At 39.8% G+C, this 25,362-nt stretch overlaps 1 long non-coding RNA gene across 1 annotated transcript; it reads left to right on the top strand.

Annotated features, from left to right (window-relative positions):
• Positions 1-251: 251 nt before the first annotated feature.
• Positions 252-24,286, top strand: LOC119475862. The gene is made up of 4 exons (XR_005203902.1): positions 252-264; positions 8,052-8,056; positions 11,502-11,506; positions 24,194-24,286. It is a non-coding gene; the product is annotated as an uncharacterized LOC119475862 (long non-coding RNA).
• The last annotated feature ends 1,076 nt before the right edge of the window (positions 24,287-25,362 follow it).

Raw genomic sequence — 25,362 nt, 5'->3', positions numbered from 1 at the left:
TAGTTCACAAACCAATGTGTGACGTCACGGTGACTACGTCCACTTCTTATATACAATCTATGCTTTAAACCAACAGATTCTCATGAAACAGTTTGTATGATATTTTATGAAAAAGTTATTCTCTCCTTCTTCATTCATTTGCCTACGAATGTCCAGTAAAACATGTGTCAATTTCCGCTCGTTACATGCGTACAGTATTTTCGAAATAAATTTCCGTCTTAGGTTTAGGCAACAAAACGACTTGGTTAGTTTTAGGAAAATATTGTAATGCGGGTTAAAAAGTTCTGTCAGTGTTCTGTTCTCCTGACTGTTTATACTTTCAAACACACAATGAACCTCCCTTTTAAGTCCCAGTGACGTTTGTTTTATCTTGAATACAGCACTTGAACTGTCACTACCTATTGCACGGCTTTTCCTGAAGGGAAAGGTGGAAGCGGGATTCCTTCCTGTGAGGTCCACCCCAAGGTTTCTTGCATCCTTGTCCCTAATGAAGTTGCCGTGGAAGGGTTTCCCCCTCGCTCTCACCGAGGGTATAAGGTTGAGGGTGCCATTTTCATTTATCATTTTCATTTATTGTTTCATTGTGAAGCCCTTTGAGGCAGTAATTGTAATTAGAGGCTGTAATAAACTTGATTTGCTGTGAGCTCCTGTGGGCGAGGAGAGGCAGAGGCGCCTGGCCAGCTCTGCCAAGGAGCCTGTAAGCCACGAATAGAGACACAGTTTGGGTGCCTGACTTTAGGCCCTCTGTGCTTATTTTAGGCCAAAAATCATCCATGCTCCCCAAAGCTTAACGGTTCCCTGCCTATATCATCAATGCCTCCTGCTGTGTACGCTGCCTTCTGGCTTATTTCTTTAATCTCTCCTCTTATTTGTTTTTATGTGTAACCTCCCAGCATGAAAAAAACTCTATTTGCAAGTATGGCCAGCTGAAAGCATGACATTTTACACCACATTTTTGTCTGCCCTTCTTGAAGATATGTCGCTAAGCAGGAGCGGTACAATGAATCAGGGACAATGAGCCATTTCCACACTTTCTACAGTTACCAAGTGCCTTACAGTTAGCTCCCTTTCAATAATTTCTTGAGCCTGCATAATCATGTCCTCCAGCTAATAATTATAAACTCCGGAAAACTGACACTGAGATATATGTACGTCTCGGCTGCTTTTGATAATTAGTCCCAGCTTGCGGACTAAGATGTGTTGGCTTTTGAAAAAACTGTATGCAGAAAAAGAGCCATAGTTAATTATCTAATGTAAAGAAAAAATATACAACAGACTATATGGGAAAGACTTATGCTGGGTAAACAATACACGAGAATCAAGCCGATTTTAGGCCCGATTCGCCCCTCGTCAGCAAAGCCCCGATTTTTTGATGGTTGTAAGGATTACCTTTAGACGTATCCCTGTGGTGTGAGGTATGTTGAGAATGTTTTTTACATCCCCGATCGGCTCGGACATCCATCGTGGTCGCACCGATTTCAAATCGTATATATATAGCCGATGACGCAGTCACGTAGGAAGCGATAGCCAATTGGGAACCAAGCTGACTGAAGCGGAACAACATCCATCGCCGTAGTCATGGCGGCCGCGGCTAATGCATGAGCTAATGCGAAACGCAAAGCATAAAGTAGCAGTAAGATGGACCTCAGAAATGGAGGACCAATTTGTTGATTTGTGGCAACAATACGAGTGTTTATTTAATGTGTCTCCATGACTTGATCCATCCATCCTTCGTGAATTTTCAGTACTAAGTAGTACAAAACTGAAATCGCCAATTCTCTCTGTCGTCCGCCATGTTTGTTTACATTGAAGTCACGCTTGATCGCGACATATTTTGCGAGATTTACGTATTTTTTGAGTCGGGACTCTAGTTGTTCATGAATGGAATCTGTTAGTGTGTGCTGGTCAAATCGTTGCTCCCCACGCACTACACGAACAAAACTGTTAAATCTAACATAACACGTCGTTATGTGTGGGCTTTCTCACATTTTCAACATCTGTTAAGATTTGAAAAATCTTTGGTTGTGGGCCAGCCTTTAGCAGCTTAGGTATTCTCAGCCCTATCAGCTGATCCATTTATCATACCCCACCATTACTGCATCTCTCAGTCTGTCAGTTTTAGCACATCCCAGGATCCAAACACTGTAATCTCTGTAGTCACATTGTTCGAGAAGCAGACTTGAGACTCAAAGATTGTCAGTTCAGTTTGGGTGTGAAGGGGAAATCTTTATCGCTCGATAACATCTACTCCTTGGGGTCACTCTGAGTGAGAGGCTTAAGCCTCAAGAGGTGCCGCCGGCCAAAAGGTTTCACCTGGCGGCTCCGAGGTGTGAACACATGTATCTGAATGTCATGTTGCCGAGCAATCTCATTGTTACATCCAACCTTTCGCTTTGTGTTTTCTCCCCTGTATTCTTCTTTTCTCTGCGCCTAATGACCTTTTTGACATTTTGTATTCCTGAAAATGAGGCTGCTGTTTTTCCAACATTCATTATAAGACATATTGAAAATTCCGCCAAGGGGCCTGCGTTCTGGTTGTTGTTGTGTGTGCATGTGGCCGGGTCTGAGCCACAGGTGGGCTGATGAATAAATGCATGACGTTTTGAAGACTTGACGCCTTCTCTTTCATGAAGACGAAGCGGCGTGTCAGATTCTTGCACATGGGCGCGTCGTGTCGTCAGATCAGATCAATGGGTGAATAACTACCCGCCGTGGAGCCCCCTTAAGACAGCTCTAAGTAGCTGCTTAAATTAATGAACAATCAATCCCATCACTATGCATAAAACGATGACATGTGCATGACGTGCTAAATGTATATATTTGCAGGCAAAGCTCAAATCCAGGCAGGAAACACAAGTTATGCACGCCACATCAGCTGGCCATCAGCTTTTTCTAATTAGCGCTAATTACTGTCAGCATTTAATGCCAGGCAGTTCATTGGAGCTGTCAGCTCTTCATTTAAGCCATCAGCTCCTCTGTCATTCAGTGGCTCTGCCACGGTGCTCATTGTGTGGATTCGCCACCCCAGTCTCTTCTCATTCTGGTTCCTTAGTAATCAAATCCACTTGCAGTGGTATGTTTCTGTGGGCCTGTCCTTCATAATAACTTGCATTCCGCATCTCAGCGATAATGCGTTTGCAGGGCTATGCTCTGTGCACCTCAGGGCCGATTTCATCTCGACTCGTGTGGGTTCTGACAGGGAGAACCGCAGAGAGTCTGTGTTGCCAAATACAACTGCGTAAACATTTTTACTTCATGACAGAAATGTTTCTGATTGAAATGTGCACGTTTACCACCAGGGACTGAAATTAACTTTTTTCACCGCCTGCCACTGTGGTAGTTTTTTTGTCCGCCACTCAGAAATTTGATCTGCTACTTTTGAAATCTATGCGCTAAATGAAGGAATAACATTTTAGATCTGATGTCATTCAGTGTTTGATATATTTACACAAAAAAACACTATATGCACGGTAAATTACAGTGTTTGAATTACACCGTAGCTTCCGGGAGCCCTATTTTTTGGGGGGTGGGAGGGTACACTACACAATACTGTACTTTGTTACTGTCATTTCTAGTGGTTATTTGTATAAAAACACAATTCAAATTAGGAAATAAATGATTGTATTTTTATTTAAATATTTACTTTGATTAAAAAAATCTTGGCATCTGCTGCTTAGAGCTCGTGTTAGGAAGTTAAACAGGTCATAATTCGCTCTCTATTAACTATTTTATATTGCTGTGAAAGCATCTACTTCAAACAACTGGATTTATTAAAGTTTCTCGCCAAAATTACATTTGACCACATCATGATAAAGTAAGAATTTACCTTCGCCCAATACTCATTTTTATAGAGCTTGAACGCACCATAATGTAACTCAATGGACCTTCCGTTAACGTTAGTAGCTCCGTTATTTAGCTAAGCAGGACTGAGCTGCTAACAGGTAACGTTACTAACTCTCCTCCTGCCGACTTCAACACAGATTTGTTGCTCACAGTGCAGCATTATCAGGGAAAAAATAGGGTTTGCCCCTCAAGTTTAGTAGTAGTAGTAGCACCATGCTTTTGAGTAGTAGTGCCATGCTTTTGAACAGATGGAAAACATCAATACAGAGGAATCGATAGTCACGGAGGCATGAGATGCCAAGGAATCGGACAACTAGGAACCAGTTCTCAACGGGAACTGATTCTCTATCCCCATCCCTTGTGTTTTCCCTGCCTGTCTGCCAAAGCGTTGGATGGCCTGATGATTTTACCTGCCACTGCCAATAATTTACCCGCATTTGATGGGCGGCGGGTGCCCGAGCCAAACTTTGCGTTCAAGTGTTGTATATTGCTTTAGGAGAAGTCTCAGTGTATAAAGGAAGTGCTGTGATCATCACAGAAAAATCAAGCGTCACAAATCATTGTCAGCCCTGTAATTAATCACCAAGTGCTTTGGGATTCAGCACATAAACACTGTTAGCTTGATGCTAATTGCTTTTGAAAGATATTGTTGCTTGTTAACACGTCCCCACTCCATCCATCAATCTGTCCACTCTCTGGAACCGTTCGCCCTGTCTCCCAGAGTCTTCGTCCCTGCAGTAAACACATTGACAAAACAGGTCACTTTTGGCAGTGTGCTCTGAAATGACCCAAGGTTGATAAGGTCATGTATAGATCACCAACGTTTCAATTTAAAAGTATAATGACACCGCGACTGCTTCGCTTCATGCTGCACAAATGAAATCTCCTCAAAGCAATCTGCAATTGAGGCCATATTAGCTCCAAATAATCCCAGATGGGACACAAGATGCATGGCTGCTCTGAGGACAAGAGGTGCTCCTGGCCAAACACGTCGCTCTACAGCGATGCTTCCCAATCCTACTTGTTGGCACTCGGGGTACTGCTGATTTTCTATCCCATCACCTCGTTAATTGAAGCTCATTGCATTCTCTCGGTCTTTAATCAGCTCTTGATTAGATGGCTGGAATGAATGCCAAGAACATATTTAAAGTGAAAACCTCTCCACGGTCGTCCCAGACGTATATATACAGAAAGGGCCTTGTGAGACTAGGTGAGCACTGCTTGTCCCAGAAATGTGTTGTAACCTATTTGGCTGTCGAGCACAGAACACAAGTTTATATTTGTTCTCAAGAATAGTTCTCTGGAGATTGCACAGGTTTGTGCTACTGCATCAGACCGACTTAAGCTCCAGGTTGTGTATTTGTGCTGTTTATTTCACAAGGGACAACTTTTCTAACTTTGCAAAAATACTGTGAGGCTTAATATGAGCTCAACCGTTTCACTTAACAAAAAATAAACCTTTTATGTATATATGTTATTAATGTGTATATTTTATTCAAAGAAGACCTATATGTTTATTTTCAGGTGCATACTTGTATTTAGGGATTCTACTAGAACAATTTTACATGTTTTAATGTCCCAGTCTGCTCTGATTGGTCCGCTGGCCCACTCTGTTGTGATTGGTCAACAGAACCAAAGTCTTCAGACTCCGCTCCAACTCCGCTGTAATTAGCTTTGTTTGAGGGCGTGCCAAACTAGCCGCTATAGGCAGGTATTATGCAAATGTGGCACTTAGTGACATCATCACGTTACGGAAGAAAAGGCGGGACTTTAAGCGAGGCGTTTCAGGCAGTTCAGGAGCAGTGTTTCTGTGGGGAAAAGCAACTCCCTTTGGGGTGGACTTTGGGCTTTGTAACTTTTACAGACCTTTTACAAACACAATAAACTATATAACACACTAAAGGAAAGGGAAAAAAGCACAAAAGCATAATAGGCCCTCTTTTATTAGGTAGTTGTGCCCTAATATAAAGACACTTCTTCAAAACATATACAAGTATACTTGATAGCTTGATCTTTCCACCACATTCAGAAGCTGTACTATATACCTATAAATATAATGAAATACCGTCAGTTACTTGGCCGTTGGTTTAATTGTATTGATCTCTACAGATGCTAATAGGCATGTCTTTTCTCACATTTTATTACAGTAGCAGATGCATTTTAATAACATATAGAAGTGATGTCAACCATTTTATAGCTGAACAGTATCATTATCAGTAAATAACCATCTGCCTTCAAGACCACAAAAATACAGATATGTATTTGGTGAACAATAAGTAAGAGAATCTGCTCAATTAAAAACTGGCATAAAGACAATGTTTCCTGTTTCATCTTCACATCTACCAGAATACTTGTCAAGTAATTCCATATCAAGTACAAATTAATAATAAATAAGATAAAACTGGAGCTTTAATTAAACTTAGCTCAGTCTTGTCTGTAGATCAGCCTCTTGAATTCCACTGTGGTTAAGCAATCTTCCATCCCAGGAGACTTCTACGCTGACAGTAGAATCATTTGGAAAAATTGTTTTGTGTTAGCAGCCAATAAGGAGCTCTTTATGCTGATGAAGTACCTGAAAACTAACATATGCAAACACATATATTAGATTGTGCGCGCGGAAGGAGGCGCATGCTAAACTCAACAACCCAGCTGTATTCTAACCTTAACTTATAGCTATCCTTACTAGCTAGGCTCCTTACATGCGTGCTAATAACTTATTTGAAGAGTTGGGTTTTTGAGATTGACAGCGTTTTTTTTAAGAACATAGATAGACTAACTTATCAGAGTTAACCTGAATGTATCAGTTTTGGACAAATTTGTGTAGAGGTGTTCATGGTACTAACCATTCACGAACTCTGGATCGGTTCTCTTCAGGAAATCGGCCAGCTGTTGTCATCTCTGTGTTTCTCTGCTGAGCATGTGCATTTGTCAGAAGACCCCTCTCGCGATAGCAGAACTAACAGGTACGGGAGGCTAAATTACGAATCCTGCTATGGCAAAGGCATCACCCACCCTACTCTTCCTCTGATTGGCTAGTACTCATTGGTTGGATTGGTTAGGTTTAGGCACAAGGATTGAGATTGGTTAGGGTAAGAATATCCGCCAATGGGAGGCAGAGTAGGGCTGGTCTTGCCTTGGCCATAGTGTGATGCGTAATATCCCGTACGGGAGGCGTAGAGCGAGGGGAGAATGTTCACTAGTTAATCGACTACGGATGGTGTCGTTCTGAAAACAAAATAAAGATAAAACATACAAAAATGGATCGTCAAATATAGTTTGGCAGCCCGACGAAGTAAAGTCTTTAGATGGAATCAATATGATCACTATTGATCAATACTCCAAAGCATCACCATATTATGTTGCGCACGACTGGACATTTCTGCTACTTGCTCCCAATGTTTGGAACTATTTGACGTCTCCAAGGCCTGCCATTGACATAAAAAAAACTGATGATGTTTGAAAGATGTCATTGGGGGATAACAAGATGTGCCCAAAGCAAAAAACATATTGAAATTCTTAGAAAGGATAATAATTCTAAGAATTTTCTTAAAATGTCACTACAAGCACAAACTGTTCCTGTACAAAGGAAACGTTGGAACAGGACCCCAGGGGGTGAAACTGTATAACTCTGCAGCTTTTACCCAGAATCCTTTCTCTGTAGTCGCATCAATCTCTGCTGCTAACTCCCAGTTATCATGAGTATTTAAGCTGCTGAAGTTAAATAGAATAATAAGGACATAATGAATAATGAACAATTAATGTAAATATTAAAAGAAAGAAATTCAGTAAAACCTCGGCTCTGTAAGAATGCGATGGTAATACTAATACAATGATGAATACTATCGACAGCGCTCATAAAATTCTAATAATGTTGGAAGAGGAGCTACATTATAGATGTCTCTTTTTGATACAAGGGAGATTTATGAGATGTATTTTTTCCTATTCTAATAATGAGATTTTGGATGAGCTGGGTGATGGAAAAAGATTTAAAATTCATGCTATTGTTTATTTTTTAAGCAGCGTTTTTGTCTTCGCCGCACAGATCAAAGCAGGGAGATTAGGGGGATGACATGCAGCACGCATCCTGTGAGAAAAGTTTGCAAGGTACACACATTATACCACTGAGCCATCCGCATGCCAACTGGAAGGCCAGCAGTTACATAACATAAGTCAAAATGTATTTTGGCTCACAATGAGAGCACATACAGGCTGTGTACAGGTTTTCATGTAGTGATGAATATGTTTAAAGCAGCAGTAGGCCTGATTGGAGCAAAAAATATAAATTGGTCACTATATTGTGACAGCAGTGCAGGAGAGAGGTAATCTGGACAAATCATGTGCCTCTGTGTCCTCGGGTGCTCCTAATGGCATCTGACAGATTTCACAGACTGGAGGAATACAACCAATCAGAGCCGAGCTGAAGCCTGCCGTCTCTGAGCAGCTGTCAATCACTCGCAAACTCCGATCAAACGGTCAAACTAGGCAGCGCTGATCAAATATGAATCAATATTCTGTTACTGTAATGCCTATTTTCGTCTCAAATGTTTTCAGAAACATCTTGTAGTGTACTGTTTAGCTGTAAAAAGAGAAAGTTTGTGACCCGGCAGGCAAGTTGAGATCAGTTGAGGAAACACCAAGCACCATCCACCAGTCAGAGCAAACTATCTCTTTTTACAGCTAAACAGTACACTACAAGATGTTTCTGAAAACATTTGAGGCGAGAAGTAGGCATTACAGTAACAGAATATTAACTCATATTTGATCAGCGCTGCCTAGTTTGACCGTTTGATCAGAGTTTGAGAGTGATTGACAGCTGCCTTCATTGAATGAACAGCCAATAGGAACGTTTTCTCTCTCTGAAATGACCTGTGATTAGCCAATATCTCTAGATTTTTTAAAGCCTGAAAACAGAGCCAAGTGGAGGTGCAGAAGTCTAGTTTTGTCTCAGAACACTTGAATTACAATATGCTGAAAAGGTTATTATGGAATTTTTGCCCAATGATGCCAAAAACATTCTGCCTACCATTGCTTTAATTTATATATTTCTTTAACATAAGGTTTGATCTTTTATCAAGTAAAAAATAAATCACATAGTATCTATTTCTTAGATGTACATCCAGGCAGACCCTGGTGGTTTAAGCTACAGGTAGCATCACTGAAAAATAACCTGTCTGCCAGTCTGCTCTATAGGCTTCAAAGAGTTTGCAGTTCTGATGTGGATATTAGGAAGCAGAAAGAAGATTTTTTTGGGATGGAGAAAACCTGAAAGAATGACTTCTGCCGAGGAACATTTCCTGCAACAGTCAGACAGACATAACAACCATATATCCTTGAATTAAGCTGTGAGCTGAAACCAGCCCTTAAATTGCACAGATGCCTGTTATTAACCCATTTGTGCCCAAAGACTGTATTTAGTAGGATAAGTGAAAATGGCACAACATTTGTTCTGTTTGGTCAAAAGTCTTAAAATTTGGTACGAACATACTTTTGGAAAGTATCTAACAGGACAACTTTGAATTTTTTAGATAACATTAAAAATAACACTTTAATTAATAGTCAAATTCAGAATTTTGGAAAAATGAGGAAAAATGCTATCATTGTGTTAATTAAATGTTATCCATATGAGATATACATATTTTGTACACTGCATATGTGTGCATAACTCTGATATTCAACTTGTTATGAATCATAGATACCAAATACTTGATTGTGCTCAATGTAGTTTCTGAGATACAGCCATTTTCTTATCATACTATATCTATTTGGGCACATGGGACTACTGTTTTTTCCTAAAATATAAGAGTTTGAGTTTGAGCTTATTGCAAAAAATAGTAGTCCCATGTGCCCAAATACTAGACATACTGTAGTATGATAAGAAAAACTCACTTTTCAGGTTTTGAAAAATGTCTTCACATTTGTGCTTAGGCCAGCCTTGAGAACAATTCCATCAAAGGACATTTTCAGTTGCGGGCACAAATGGGTTAAACAAATTAAACATTATATAACTAGGTATGCAACAGCCTTGCATGTTTATTGTGCACATAAACTTTTGTTTTCACAAAATTACATAAAATCCTGTGTTACTGGCATTTCTGCCCTTCATTCATGCCATTGATGAGGCTACTAAAAGTAAAGTTTTCATTTAAATCACTTAGTAATGTATATCCTTTTGTAAATCCCCTGTTGTAGACATGGTTTCCCATGTTAAGTAGGGAAAACGTGATGAATTCAGACGATGAAGAGGGAAAGAAGCTTATCTAGAAAGAGGAGAGACACAGTTGCGATACTCTATATCCCTAAGAGGAGGCGAAGTTGGTCTTTCTGTAGATAGAGTTGGCACTGGCAGCGTAGCCATTTGCTGCATGAGCAGGGGAGCAGTAATTCAAAGTAACCCAACAGAAATGAATTATTGATGTGTTATGAGAGACAACCATACATCATTATGGCGTTTTAGGTGCAAAGGAAATAAGAAAGAATTATGGAGTAGGCACAAGTTAGGTCAGTCTGGGTACACAGGGGAATGGGAAACGAAAGCATGCAAACATCAACTTTCTGTCGTGCCAAAGAAAACAAACGCCGGCCCGTTAGACCTAAGTCCATCATTCAGCTTTCTGTTTACTTTGGAGAGCTCGTCGTGCCATAGGAAGATGGCAGTAAAACCGCTTTAGATCAGGCATATGGAAGTAAAAAGCATAAAGATAGCGGAAACACTCTGAGCCTGCAGCCAAGGCTGAACAGTGAACAGTTTACAGCTTGGAAAAAATGTGGCCAGGGCTTTCATCAACAGCCAAAGGCATCTTCAGAGGCAGATAAAAGAAAGAAGCGAGCGGCTGTGGTAGAAGAGAAACGACTTTACTGTACAGTATCTGGGACCCAAAGTCTGAAAATTCACCTCAGGGGATACTCTTTGTGGCTTACAGCAGTTTGTGATATACAGTGATGACAGGTTGCGGTTAGTAAAATGCAGTTACTGAAAGGCCAGCCATTTTAATCTGATTCGCTCCATCCCCATAGGTGTTTCTGGTTTTTATTCACAATGATAAGGTTAACGTAAATCACCGGATCTTTGATTTTTGAGAAATTAAAAAATGATTGATTATTTTCTGACAATCAATAAAGCCTGTCTAATGACTGGAATTGATCAACATGGCGTCAGAGAGGGGCTGACAAGACGGGTCATGACCTTTACAATCACTGAAGGAGGTATGGTAATGAAAGGCTCTGAAGCAATTATCTTGTCAGCTCTGGGATTCTCTGTATGATCAATTGACCAATATGGCCTCATGTCTACAATCACCTTAAGTCTTCAGTAGCCTCCCCGAATGTGTTGGACCTGTCAAAGCAAACAGTGCAATAATCAACACCGAGGAGTTTGGGTGACTTTAAGCCCCGATTCAAATGTCACAGCTCAATGCACATCAGTACAAGCCGCCGCAAGATCACAAGCAAGTGCTGGTTTGAGAAATGTCTCTGTGTGTGTGCGTGTGTGTGTGTGTGTCATAGAGGTGTGCGTGGGTTTGACAGTAGCTGTGTGCAGTCAAGATGGCAGCAAGGACTCCAGTGAAGCATATTAAATCAACAAAAGCAACTCTGTGGTAGGTCTTAGTCATCCTGTGGTTTCTATCAGAACAGGAAAGCAGAGCTATACTTGTGAGCAGTGGTCGTTGTCAATCAAGAACATATTTTTGTTTTCATCATGGATTCATTTGTTGATTGTCTTTTCGATGTATCCTGTAGTCTATAAAATGTGAAAAATAGTAAAAAATTCAATAAATAAAATTCAATAAAAAAAATAACGCCCAAGATTACATCTTCAGATTGCTTCTTATTTTCCACCAACAGCCCAAAACCCAAAATATATTTAGTTTGAAATGATATAAAACAGAGAATAGCAGCAGAACCTCACATTTAAAATGTACTGTAACTGCACTGAAACTTCACCTTCACTGTAATCGGTGAATGTTTGGCACTTGCTTCAACTAATGATTTTAGTAGTAAGCACAATAGACTGTATATAAAGATGAACAACAGCGACCCAAAAGTGAAGCTAAAACAACTCGATGTCCCCCTGGTGGCTGGCTGCAGTATAGGTCATAAATCCCGCCCCCTCCATGTTAGTGGATGGAACATGGGCAAATAAGTAGTACAAGTCAAATACATTTTTCCCAAAGATGGTTTCTGTCATTTTAGGTAGTTCTTATCACGCTGATGTATGTTTAAGTGTTAATAGTGTTAAAAAGGGGGTGAGATGTCATGATTGTCAGCTGTGATTGACAGCTGCTCTGAGTGAAGTAGTCGCGGAGCCGTAGGCTCGGGAATTGTACGAGGGAGGAGGTAACTTTAACTTTCCATAAGCAACACAAGTCTGTGTAGTAGAACGTGTCAATTTGATCATAAATGTCGTTATACAGATATTATGGTTAGCTGTTTTCTAGCCTAGCAGCTACGTAGCTCACGCTAGCAAGCTGCGGCAATGCTTGGCTCGTGATTGGCTCGGGTGGGTGTGTAGGCGGGACCTCAATACCACAGCTCCAGCCCGTCGATCACTGCTGCGCAGACTCTGGCTCCAAATGATGCCAACATCTCAAGATGGCAGCTCCTGTATCCGGGATATTTTGGCTTCACTTTTGTACAGTTGAAGGAAGTGGAGACGCATCCTATATCTATATGTACAGTCTATGATCAGCACAACCTGAGAATGAGAATGGTATCAATATTCTTTTTGCAAGAAAGCAAATAAGCATATTTTCCAAAATGTCGAGCTATTGCATCAATACGTTCTTAAAGATCTTTTATTTACATGTAGGTCCACTGTTCAGCATGTCAGAATACGATTTCTACGTTTGAAGATCCACTATAAAGAACCAGAAAAAAAACTGCTAAATTATACAAAGCCCCACATTGTTGCTGGAATTGTACAGATTGTGGTCTGATTTGAGTGCTTCTTTTGTTTTACTGGATCACAATGTTTTCATTTCTCTGATTACAGTACTTCACAGCATGGAGATGCTCTGTTTACTGAGCGGAAAGATTGTAGCAAATAACACTGTCTGGTTCCAACGAAGCACACTGGAACCATTATTCCTCTTTATACGCTCCCACAAGGGACAATTACCAGAAAACCATGTCAGGTTTTTCACACTAACTCAGCTGATACCATACACATGGCCCGACATTTAAGGACTCTCCGTCCTCTGAATTTGATGAATGAGTATTTTGATAATGAGGTGGCTGTGCCGTCCCACTGCAGGACACTATTTTGAATAACACATTTCAAATTGAACAAAATAACCCCATGTTTGCTCTGGGCACAAAGTGGCAGAGGAGTACTGTAGCAAGCTGGTCTGCCATAAATTTAATCCCCTACCTCTGGGGCCATGGGGCTGTAATGTCAAGGTGAGAAATCTAGACTTGAATCTCGAAGACATGCACTACTAATGATCGGATTTTTCCTGGAAAATGTGTGTGGAGTAGGGGATGAATAACACTCTTCCTTAGAGGTTTCACAGTGGGGAATTTTGCCTGGGGCATGAATTCATGCAGTCAAGACTGGTTTTATTAACCCCCCACACTTTAAACAGAATTATATGAAAAAAGAAAAAAAAGAAATTGAACATTGATTCTTGTCTTCCACGTCTACCTGGCACTGTAGAGGTGCTCATTTTTTACTTCTTGTGGTATTGTCATTGCAAGGGTTTTAAGGCCTCCCATACAGTAGAAAATGAATTCGTGGTGTTTTTTCTCCACCAGCTGACACCTTCCACATTTGGACACTTTTGGGCAGCAACTGTCAATCCAAATGCAGTTTACTGCTTGCTTCTATAATTTATGGTGTAGTTTAAGTTCACTTAAAAAAAACAAATCAATGCCTTATCAAAGTTTCAAAATAACAGGTTGCAATTGACAGGCTGCAATTGTTGTAATTATCATCAGTTGGTATTGGTTACCATGTTATTTTCATGTCACAGTTTTAGCCTCAGGGATTGGTCTGTCCATCATTTTTGGTCCAGACTGAAATAACAGCAAAACAACTATTGGAGTGATTGCCATGAAGTTTGGTACAGATATTCATGTTTCCTGAATTGTAATCACTTTGGGGTTCCTCTGACTCTGTCTCAGCTGCGCTTTGTGTTCAGGGCTAATTAGTAAATGTTAGCATGCTAAAATAAGATGAACATGGTAAACATTATACCTGCTAAAAATCAGCATGTTAGCATTGGGCCTGTTTTGCAACAGTGGGCAACCTCTGGGTCTGAAAAGTGAAGCCAATGCAGAAGTGCTTTAAACTTGCATTCTTAATAATAGCCAGCAGGGGGCGACTCCTCTGGTTGCAAAAAGAAGTCAGATTGTATAGAAGTCTATGAGAGACTTCTCACTCGATTTATTACCTCAGTAAACATTGTAAACATGAGTTTATGGTCTCAATTGCTAGTTTCAAGTCTTCTTCATACAGCATGATGTTCATTTAGTAAATTATGGTCATTATCATTTAGAGTCAAATAGACCATAAAGCAGGTTATGCTTCAGGGCGTGGTTACCTTGTGATTGACAGGTCGCTACCACGGCGTTGTCCGGTCTTGGAGTTGTCCGTGTTTTTGTCTTAGAACTTTAACCCTTTCACAGTGTGTTTTCAGTTCATGACAGTTAATCGTAACATTTTGGTCGCCAAAAAATTCAGCATTGTTGTCGTTGGTCGTACTTGCTGTAGCTCCACCTCTGGTTGCAAAGAACCAAGATGGCGACGGCCAAAAACCAAGATGGCGACAGCAAAAATGCCAAACTCAAGGCTTCAAAACGGCAGTCCTAACGTTACCATTTAACTCAAAGCACCGCTGTAGCTGTAAGTACAGCATTACTGAGCTTCTAGCGTAGCTATCAAAAGCAAAATGTGAGTGGTTGAAAGGACAGCGGCCAGGCTGACTGACATCAGAAACTTACTGGACAAAAATAGTTTTTAAGTGTACTGCATGAGGATTAGCATTGCTTTTATTTATCAATTCATTGATGCTGCCTACAGTCAGTGTGGATTGATACATACCATAGACTGTATCAAATATGGATCTAGTCTTTGTGACGTGATGGACATCAAAAAACACTTTCTATGTGGTTTGGCCTTTAATCTTGTTTTAAAACACTGTCCTTTGCTTTGCCCGTCCCTCAAGTGATCCCACAGTTAGTGTGCCTGTATCCTAATGCCATAATATGACCAAGGTAATATTCGCCTCACCATGGAGCTTGTATGGTTATCAGGAAGTATGACAGAATTGTACACCTTTTTATCAGACACTGTACTGGACATTGGTCCGTCTCCATTTCCTAACTGTTCCAGTTGAGCTGCTGACAGAAAGTAGAAATAAAACTTTTAAATGTATAGAAATAATGTTAGAAGAACTTCTATCCCCACCACACAAGTAAGTTCAAACTTGTCTGATGGATGGATGGATGGATGGATGACAGTTGGATGGATATATAATAGAATCACTGTACCACTCTTATAGTATATTCCCAACATTATCTTTCCCTTGTTCAGAGTAAGAACCGACATGTTGCAGTGCATTCCATCTGACAACATAAGTGCAGTAGCCTTGTCAGTGATGCTTCCCCAGCAGTGCAGATGGTGGAACAGTATAAATTGTGAGAGCTTGTCAAGGATCTCGCAACAAACAGCAGTACGGTTGGTGTGGTAGGGTATAAATTTTGATGGTGTGCTTGGACTGTTAGCTGCAAGTGCTTATTACCGCTGGCTCACATCGACAGGGAAGCTGCCTGTAATTCTGTACAACAGTAGGGATGCACATTTAAAATAACTATCTTAATTATTAACAAGAAATTATAGTTTGGTAGATTAAAAGATGATCTATTTTATTTTTTCAACAGTAATTTTGGACATTATATAGCTTCTTTTTTTCATAGCCAAAAGTGAGAGGTGGAATTGATTGAGAGAGAAATGAGACTGGTGTGCTGCTTTCATGGTACACGCTTTAGTGAGCTAAGCCAGCAGGACGCCAATTCCAATCTCTGTTTTAATGATCAAGTGAAGACGGTGGTTCAATCCTTTCTCTTTCTCCTTTATTATCCCTTTCTGACCTCAAGAAAGCTATCATTTGCTTTCATCTCCTCTCATCTAGATTAGTTGGTCTCATCTGCTCTCGGCCAAAATTCACTCCACCTTCTGCAATTAGTGCAACATGCAGCCACTGTACTTTTAACCAATCAACAGAGTCCAGATCATATCATGCCCATGTAAGTCTCACTCCACTAGTTTCTAGATTGCTTCAGAAAGTCCAATTCAGAGCTTTTAATTCCTTATGAGCCTGTGTGCAACCTCAGATCTACCGGTGGAGACCCCAGGGTGTAAAGTTCCCCGCGGCTCTTGCAGCTTTGTATGCCTATGTATTATGCATTTAGATAATCAACACAAGTAATGTCAGCCCCTCTTATCACTGATATTTGCCAACAGATGATCTTTATCTCATATGAATCACATTCATTCAATAATTTTCTTCACCTGGTTTACAATTCTCTTCATATTAGAACGTTTATGTTGAACATAACAATATGCAAAATATTCAATACCAACATTTTTTCAATTGTTTATTCCTAAAGCTTATGGAAACTACCGGCCCGTTCTCATTCACAAGGCATCAAATACCGACGCTTTGTCATTGAACTACAATGTAAAAAAACAAAGAAACACACTGAGGGCAGGCGGGAGGGAGAGGAGGTGGACGGATCCAACAAACACAGGGCTTTCATCCAGGAGTCCGCTGGTCGTGTCACTTTCACGTTACAATCAGCTGTTTGTTTGTGTGCCGTGTTCACAACGTTCAGTTTAATTTACAGTTAATAAACGTAGTAGTTTTCAGCCCAACCGTGTAGTTTTTCCTAGACCTAACTATAGTGGTTTTGTTGCCAAAACCTTAAGAAATGTCAAAGGGCGTGACGAAGCAATAGTATGATGAGAACGGGTTGAAACTACTGATCTAGCATAGCACATGCTATTATATGTATTCTTCCTCATCAAAACCTGGTGCCTACATTAACCCATAATGCAACTCAACCAATGACAGTTTGATCGGAGATTTGGGTGTGTTACGCTAGTAGTGGCTGATGTCAAGTCACTTGAGGCGAGTCAGTTATCAGACTTCACACAGCTCCCTTTGGAGCCACAAAAGACTTTATACTGCTTCTTTTTTTTTAACATATGCAGTGGTACTTCCTGAGAATTGCAAACGGATTATCAGTGGAGGTAGCCTGTAAGATTAGGACACTACATCTTGGTTAAAGGAACAGTGTGTAACAATTAGGGGGATATATTGGTAGAAATGGAATATAATATTGATAAGTATGTTTTTTACAGTGTATAACCACCTGAAAATAAGAATTTGTTACCTTAGAATGAACTGTTTCTATTAACATACAGAGTGGGTCCTCTTCATGGAGTCGGCCGCCATGTTCCCACAGTAGCCCAGAACGGACAAACCAAACACTGGCTCTAGACAGGGCCATTCGCGTTTTCACATTTTGGTGTCGGCCACCATAGTTCTGCCAAACACTTGGTACACGGGAGAAGCTTCAGTTGGTTGCAATCTGCAACCTCACCACTAGATGCCGCCAAATCCCTCACACTGCACCTTTAAGGTTAGGGAAAGACTGTATCCAGTGAAGATTTGAGTGGTGATTACTAGTGAGAAACACAGAATACTTGCATCAGAACCACATTTTGGAGACAGGGTTGATAACCCAAGGTAGGAACTCTCTACACTAAAATATTTATCTCTAGACTTCTACTTTCCAATAAGCACCGTGGAGTTGTTGAGCATCGACTCGCTCATCTGGAGTCCGCCCACGGTCTGTGAGCAAAGCTTTACAAGGAAGGAAGAAGCTGCTGAAAATCAAATTCCGACTCCACACCTTGTACAGTATCTGCAACACGATCACGTAAAGTATGTTTCGTCGAAAAAGTAAACCTCCCATAGTTTACATCACAAGGCTGGATTAGGCCCAGCTATGCATGCACGGCTCCCCCAGCAGCATTACCGAAGCACCTGCCAAATGTTTTTATCACAGCTGATTGTAAGAATACATGTTGGGCTTTTCCTTTTTATCTAAGTGGAACAACCCCTCAGCTTGCCAACAGCTGAACTCAGGAGAGGGGCTTGCTTTTTGCTGAAAATAAACAGTGAGACTGTGAAGAATTTCCATCAGATGTATTACAACAAAAATCTTTGGCAATGATTAATATTGATAATATTCAGTCAGGGATTTAATGCACTTAGTGACAGGGGACTGTACAAGATATAGTGTGTGTGTGTAAGAAAATGGTACTTCAAAATTTAGCTATTTGTACTGTTAGCTTCTTTTTAGTTTTCAAGCACTTTTTTATTGCATTCTTTCACCAAATGCTCCATATCAAATAATGTTTGATTTGATTTGAGCTATAAAGCCCTGTGCAGGTTTGAGTCACCCACCAAAACATGAATATTCAGCCTTACGTGCTTAAAGACTTAGTTTCACGGTATCGCGTAAGCTCTAGATTTTACTGTGTTTAAAGATTTACACAGGTCCGTAGATGTAAGAAACACAGCATGAGAAAGATTATCAGGAAAATAATATTATTTTTATGACTTAATGGCATTCTTGGTTACGCAATTACCCCTGCACCCCGTTAATCATATGCTGAGCTGTAATGTTGGGGATTAGCCTTGCCCTATTTTTCCTTCTCACACTACAGCACAGAAGCTCTTCTACCTCTTCATACATCTCCCTATTTCCTCCTCATCCTGTTCCTTTTTTTCCTCTTTATTACTGTATCCCAACCCTCAATGATCTTGCAGGAGCCTAACACACATGATAATTTAATCGTGGTGCTGGTGCAGCTTTAATACTATAAGCTGTGATGGGAAGCGCTGCAAAGCGGCAAAGCTGAAGGTGTGTGTGTGCGCCCTTCTTTCACTGGTATTTCTCTTCTGCAACTCTACTATGTTTCTAGTCTATTATTATGCTCATATTTTATGCTCACATGACCCGTTTTGCTTATAACACAGTATGTAATGTTTCAGCGTTTGTAAAGCTCTCACTCATCATAGTACCGTGTCCACTCAGATGGATTGGCCGGTCCTGTTCCATCAGTGACTGTACATTGGTACAACTTAATCCAGTGGTTCCCAACCTTAGGGGGGCGCCAAAGATCACAGGGGGTGCGCCAGGATTTTCATATACCCTCTAACTAAAACCATACTAACACACTTACTGAATAATATATACAAAAGTCTGCATATAAAACTATAGACAGAGATAAAGGTATATTTTTATTGCTACTTAGTTGGCCACATTCTGTTTAAACCTTGTGTTTGTGCACAGTTGCAGATAAATATTAGGCTACACAATAATATACTTAGTATTAGATTCCAGTGGTGACTGCGTAGAATTGTTTCTGACTCATGTGGTCCAAATATTTCCAATAACTTCAGAGCGTTGTAAAGTCCAAAAGTCAAAATGTATTGAAAAAAAGACAGGTGTAATAATTTCCAAAATTCACTTTTTTAATCTAACGAAATATTCAATTCATATTTGTTGGCGTTTAGCCTTTCAAAAACAACGTTTTCACTTACTCTCCCGCTTGCCGCACACAAAGGGAGGCCCACTCTGGGGCAGTCTAGCAGCGATCTAACAGCCACATAAATTACATTTATTTAACCACAATAACAAAAAAATCTATTTTGGCTTTAATACTGTTATATAAAATGAGTTAAGTTGTTACAAATACACAAAGATCATATTATGTTTCTGCATACGCTTGACGAATCTGTCAAGACTTCATTACTTGATTTATGTCGACGAAACTGCAGAGTTATAGTCGTTAAATAAAGTTGATTTAATAAAAAAAGACTAACTCATTCACTATACTGAATCACTTTATTCAAATTGAGGATTTTGTTCGAGGGATTGTCATTCTTTTTAAGGGTGATGACTTTGGGGGTGGGGGGGGCAATACTTTGGGAACCATTGCCTTAATCTGTGGTGGCATTCTGGGTCTGTCGCCTTGTTATTTGTGCTCTTGTAGCACCAGAGCAGCACTCTGTGAACTGGCTGCCTATGAGCTACAGTAATTGTCTTTGCTATCAGCACCTAACATCCAAAATGAATTAGGGAAACAGCTTTTGTGCAGTCTGTTCCCCTCTCTCTTTTGGACAGCTTGGGTGACAGCAACTTCTTGCACCGTCTCTCTCCCAGTTTTTGAGACAGCAGTATGATGGATATTCTTGTGCTCTGTGCAGTGTTATGATACATTCACCAGCACTTTGAAAACTGTATTCATTGCATCTGCTGGTGGTCATTGCATCCTGATTTAAATGTGCATGGTTAATGTAAGACTAAGTCCTATATTGTCAATTAACTTTCCCTTTTCAACCACATTTTGCTTCTTGATCATTATTTTTCCTCAAGACCTGACTGAACTCATGACATCATCTGAGAGGTAAAATAACAGGATTTGTATTAGCCTGTTGTTAAATGATGTCACCAGTTCAGATAGGGAAGGTTATAAATAGGACTGTAAAAGATAAATCTGTCGACCCGGCTCCCTCAGATGGAATGCCACGGACCTCCCCCACATCTTCAGAGGTCAACAACCTGAGGTGCCAACGGTCCCCAGAGCTTCCCCCTCTGGGGAGGTAGCGGTTGGCGTCCAATAATGAGGATCTAATGAAAATAATTAGTCAGTTGTGGTCCGATTTGTTGTGCTGCTTGCTAACCACCTGCAGACCTGTAGCAGAGCTGCTGAGCTGCTGCAGCTTGTTAATGTGGCAGGGCTCAGTGCTTCTGCTCAGGATATGATGGACGATGTCCTCACTGCTGAATATTTTCAACAGGTTGCTGCAGTCTCTCATTCCCCTCTCATTACTCGCTCCACAACATAGAAAACCACAAGTTATGAACCATGTTTTCCTCTTTGTGTCATTTGGTCAGCAGGTATCACTGATTGTTACCATGGAAACACGGCAGTTCAGAGATAAAGTGGGTGTAGGGTTTCGTCTTAGAACAAGTCATTCTATATTCTTGTTTATTTCTGTTTAATGTTTGTATCGTTCGCATCTACAGTACGACACATAATGGTAACACTTGATAATAACCATCATTTATAAATGGTAAATTGATAGTTAATTAACCTTACTTAATAGTTAATTTACTGTTAACAAAACAATGAAATTAATAAATAATGTTTACTAATGATTAGTAATGGTATAATTTCTGTTATAGTTTGTGTAAAATGAAATAATTAGTTTATAAATTATATATTGTATCATAGTTGATAAGAGACAATAACAATTACATTTTGTATACGTTAGTAAACTCTTTACTTACAGTTTATTGTTGCATACATTATAACATTTATACACTATATTCAGTATTTATTAGTGATTACCAAATGTAAACTTTTAAGAATAAGTTTGTAAAACAGCTATAAACATTACATAGATAGATGGACCAGAAAACAATTATTAACCATTGACAAAGTATTAACAATCTAAATAATGTTTATAGATGCTTTGCAAAGTATTTATTAACCGTTTAACAAGGCATTATAATCACCAGTTGCAACATTATAATAGCCATCCAAATAATGTTTATAGCCTTTTAACAAACCAGTTATTAACCTTTAACAAAATGTTACACATATATATATATATATATGTAATGTTTATATATGTTTTTACAAACAATTTCTGTAAAGTTTACAAATAATATCTTAATCATTAACAAATATAGAATGTTTAATTAACTATCAATATACCATTCATAAATGATATAAAGTGATACCCACATAATCTATACTTGAGTGTCTTGCTCATGGCTTCTCTTTAGTTGTAGATGTTCATGACTTCAATTAATGTGTCTGAATACAGCGGTCACCTCTTTAACTGTCTGCCGTGCTGTGAAATGTCACGACGTTACTGTCGTGACTATCATAAAATGATAGGTAATTTTATTTTTAATAAGGATTGCTTTAAAGTAGCTTATTTTGCACAGGGTTTGTCATGTAAACAAGTCGCTGGCTGCACATGTAGACTGAATCCCTGGTGTTACATGAACTGTATATCGATATGTCATGCACGTCATGTACATAGCCTCGTTTCCACTTTAGGGACAAAGGGCCTTGATGTTAACAGGCAATGCTGGACAGACTATCTGTTGGATTGGGGTGCAAAGTGACCTTGGCCATGTCTGGAATAGTGAAACAGGAGGGAGAGAACTGACAGTGAATGTAAATCACGTAGCCCTTTAGCTGATTAGAGTGGCTTATGCAGTCTAACAGGACAAAATATTGGAGGACCACCCATGTCCACGGGTGCAAAAAGTGCCACAAATAATGCATCCGCCCACCAAGAAGAGGTCTCTCGAGAGAATGACAGGTTTATGCGCTGATTTTAAATGGTGTGCGTCCTTCGTAAAGAGAGCGAGTGCAGAGTGCACTCCGACTGACTTGCCATCATAACCAATATGACAAACGGAGGCTGCAGCTGGGAATACCAAATGGTGAAAAAGGACAGGCTTTTATCACAAACATACCGCAGAAATGTTGAGGAAGTAGATGACGGGCGGCAGAAGAAGTGTTTGGATGGGTGTACTGTGGCTTGTACCCGTCTCTAAAAACGTCCTCATACATAAAGGCCCCAGGGAAATTAGAGTGATGTGAGAAGCTACGAGGTGGCTTTTTTGCAGTGTATGCTGTGGGAGGCGTTGTGTGAATAGTTGCATTCTCTGAGATGAGGGGGCTCTCGTGAATCTGGCTGCATTGAAACAGTTGTTTAGACTAGCTCTTCACCATGAAAAGTAATTCTGCGAGTGGGAATGAGCAGGGTTTTTTTTGCGGTCATGATCAATTGCAGAGACAGTAAGCTAAAGTGACTAGAACCAATATGTGTAATACGACTGCTGCTCTTTGTGTATCCGTCTAGAGAACCACAATTTAAATGAGAGATCTAAAATATGGCCCAACTCTTTACCCATGACCCAGGAGCTCTCTGCAAAATGAAGAATAGTTCAATGAAGTCATATTTATTCTCCCTGAAGCCAGCTCAGTGAAGTCATGAATCACAATCGGTATTCAAATCAGAGGTTTGTCTCCAGTCAGTGCACAGAGTAAGCTTCTGGAGTAAATCATGTCTTCCACAAAGGGTAGTCTCAGATGTGAGACTCTCTAACGTCTCAGTGTAGGTTTATTTGTTCTCTGCATCATTTCTGTCAGCCGATTAGACTGTTGTCAGGCTAGTAAATAAGCATTATCGGTCACTATAAGCACCATAGATGTGGGTCAGTAGGGGCCTACTACACCTAACATGACACAAACACAGGGCTTTCACCCAGGAGACCGGGGTTTGCATGTGAAACCAACAACAGTTTTCTTTGTGTTCACAAGCGTTTCATTTTCACATTTGAAAAGTGGTTATTTTAAGCCAAAACACAAAGTTTTTCCCTAAACTTAACTTAGCGTTTTTGTTGCCTAATCCTAAAGTAGTTGTAGTTTTGTTGCCTAAACCTAAAGAGGCCTTTTTGTTTGTGTTCAAAATGTAACATTTCAGTTAGTTTTACAAGTTAAAACATGTTGCCTTTAAGTTTTGCTTTCACTTTTACTACGTAGTAGGCGATGTAGGACCCTACTGACCCATATCTATGGTATTTATAGCGACCAATAACTCCTATTTAACGGCCTGATAACAGTCTAATCGGGTGTTTCTGTTCAGTTACATCTTTGGTGTTGAGTTAGCATTGCACATCATTCATTTGGATTGAGGTTTTTCAAATACACTTGAAGCTCAAGAGCTCAAACGTGAGGATTTAGTATTTGTACACTGGCAAACCAGAAATCTTGTGACATTCATGACTGCAGTTTGACAGTTTGGACACAGATTTGTAATAAGTTGCAGCCAACATTCGGATGTTGATTAGAGCATTTACTGGATATAGAAATGATTAAACTGCATCAGACAAACGTCAGCACGAAAATAACTCAAGCTTAATTAAATCCAGCAGTCTCGCATTTCAGATCAAACAGATACTTACATACCGAGACATGCTTTTCATGATTCTACATTTCGTTTTCAGGATTTAGCTGCGACTATGTTTGCCTGACGGATGGTTATAAAATCAACCTATCCTCATACAACGGTTCGTAAGATATCTTACCGTTGCGTTTACCTGCGAATGTCCAGCAACACGTGACACACAATTTCCGCCCATTACATCCATACAGTCTTTTCAAAATAAACTTCTGTTTTCACAGCAAACATCTTGGTTAGGTTTAGGCAACAAAACGACTTAGTTAGGTTTAGGAAAAGATTGTGAGTTAAAATATAACTCCAGAAGTGGCATAACTTAAGTATAGCAGTTACGTGACAAAGAAATCAACGTTAACTTCTGCTTTCATATAGGGTACGAACAGCGGGAGTGAAAGTCCAGTGTTTTTTGACCCACCAATCCATCCCGACCTGCGCCCTATGCCCTATTTAATGCTCTTTATACTTTTTGGTTCACAATTACATGGCTTACAGTACATACAAATTGATTTTGTGGGATATATACAAATTACTTTTTGTAGGTATAGCTACGAACAGTGTATAAGAACAGCCTAACACATTGTTAAAGATTAAACCTATGACTCCATACAGTGTATGATTGGGTGTTACATTTTAGATGTCTCTGAGTTGTTAATCGAGTATGCCAAAGAGAAGTTTCCCCTCTAAGCCTCTCAGGAGAGGTCCAAAGAGGTAAAAGTATTCAATAAATCACACAAAAAACAAAAATTAGAGAAAAGTACAACAAGTGAAAACAGTGAGTGAAAATTTGTCTCGGGAAACGAGACACATTTTTTTACTTCATTATTCATATTACGAGAGAGATTTATCTTGTGACCCTTTAGAGCGGGCCCGACCTCTAGGTTGGGAACCAGTGGACTAAACTACCAAACTGTATACAAAGTAATTAAAACTAACAAACTGTACCCTTTACAAAATGCTTGGGTCAATGCATCAGTAACACTCTAATACTGTATGTATATTAATACTTAATACTGGTATATTTACTGAAGTAAAGTATCTGAATACGTCTTCCACCACACCTAAAACAGTTTGCCATCGTATTTGTTTACCGCATCATATTTGACAAATGTGCAAACAAAACCACATCCCAAATTGAATTCAATGTCATCTCTTTGATATGTTGATCACGATGTAGCCTTTAGCACGGGACAGAAGTTTTTTTTTCATCCGTTTTCTAAGAACAGGATCAAAGTTTGTTTTTTGGAGTGAAAAAACCTTAACCTTCTGTTTTTTATTTTTAGGGTTCTTTGTGCCTAGTGTTACTTGGAAGGCAAAGCATTGCTAATTTTATCTTGCTGAAAATAAAGATTAAAGAGATCACGAGCAGCTTCTGTCTGATATCATGAAGGAACGGGGCAAAACCTCGACATACAGATGATTAGAACACATATGCTAGGGGTTATCAGGTTACCAAAGT

This window comes from Sebastes umbrosus, chromosome 17 (assembly GCF_015220745.1).
Source record: "Sebastes umbrosus isolate fSebUmb1 chromosome 17, fSebUmb1.pri, whole genome shotgun sequence".
Lineage (NCBI taxonomy): Eukaryota > Metazoa > Chordata > Actinopteri > Perciformes > Sebastidae > Sebastes > Sebastes umbrosus.
This window is presented reverse-complemented; position numbering and strand designations above follow the sequence as displayed.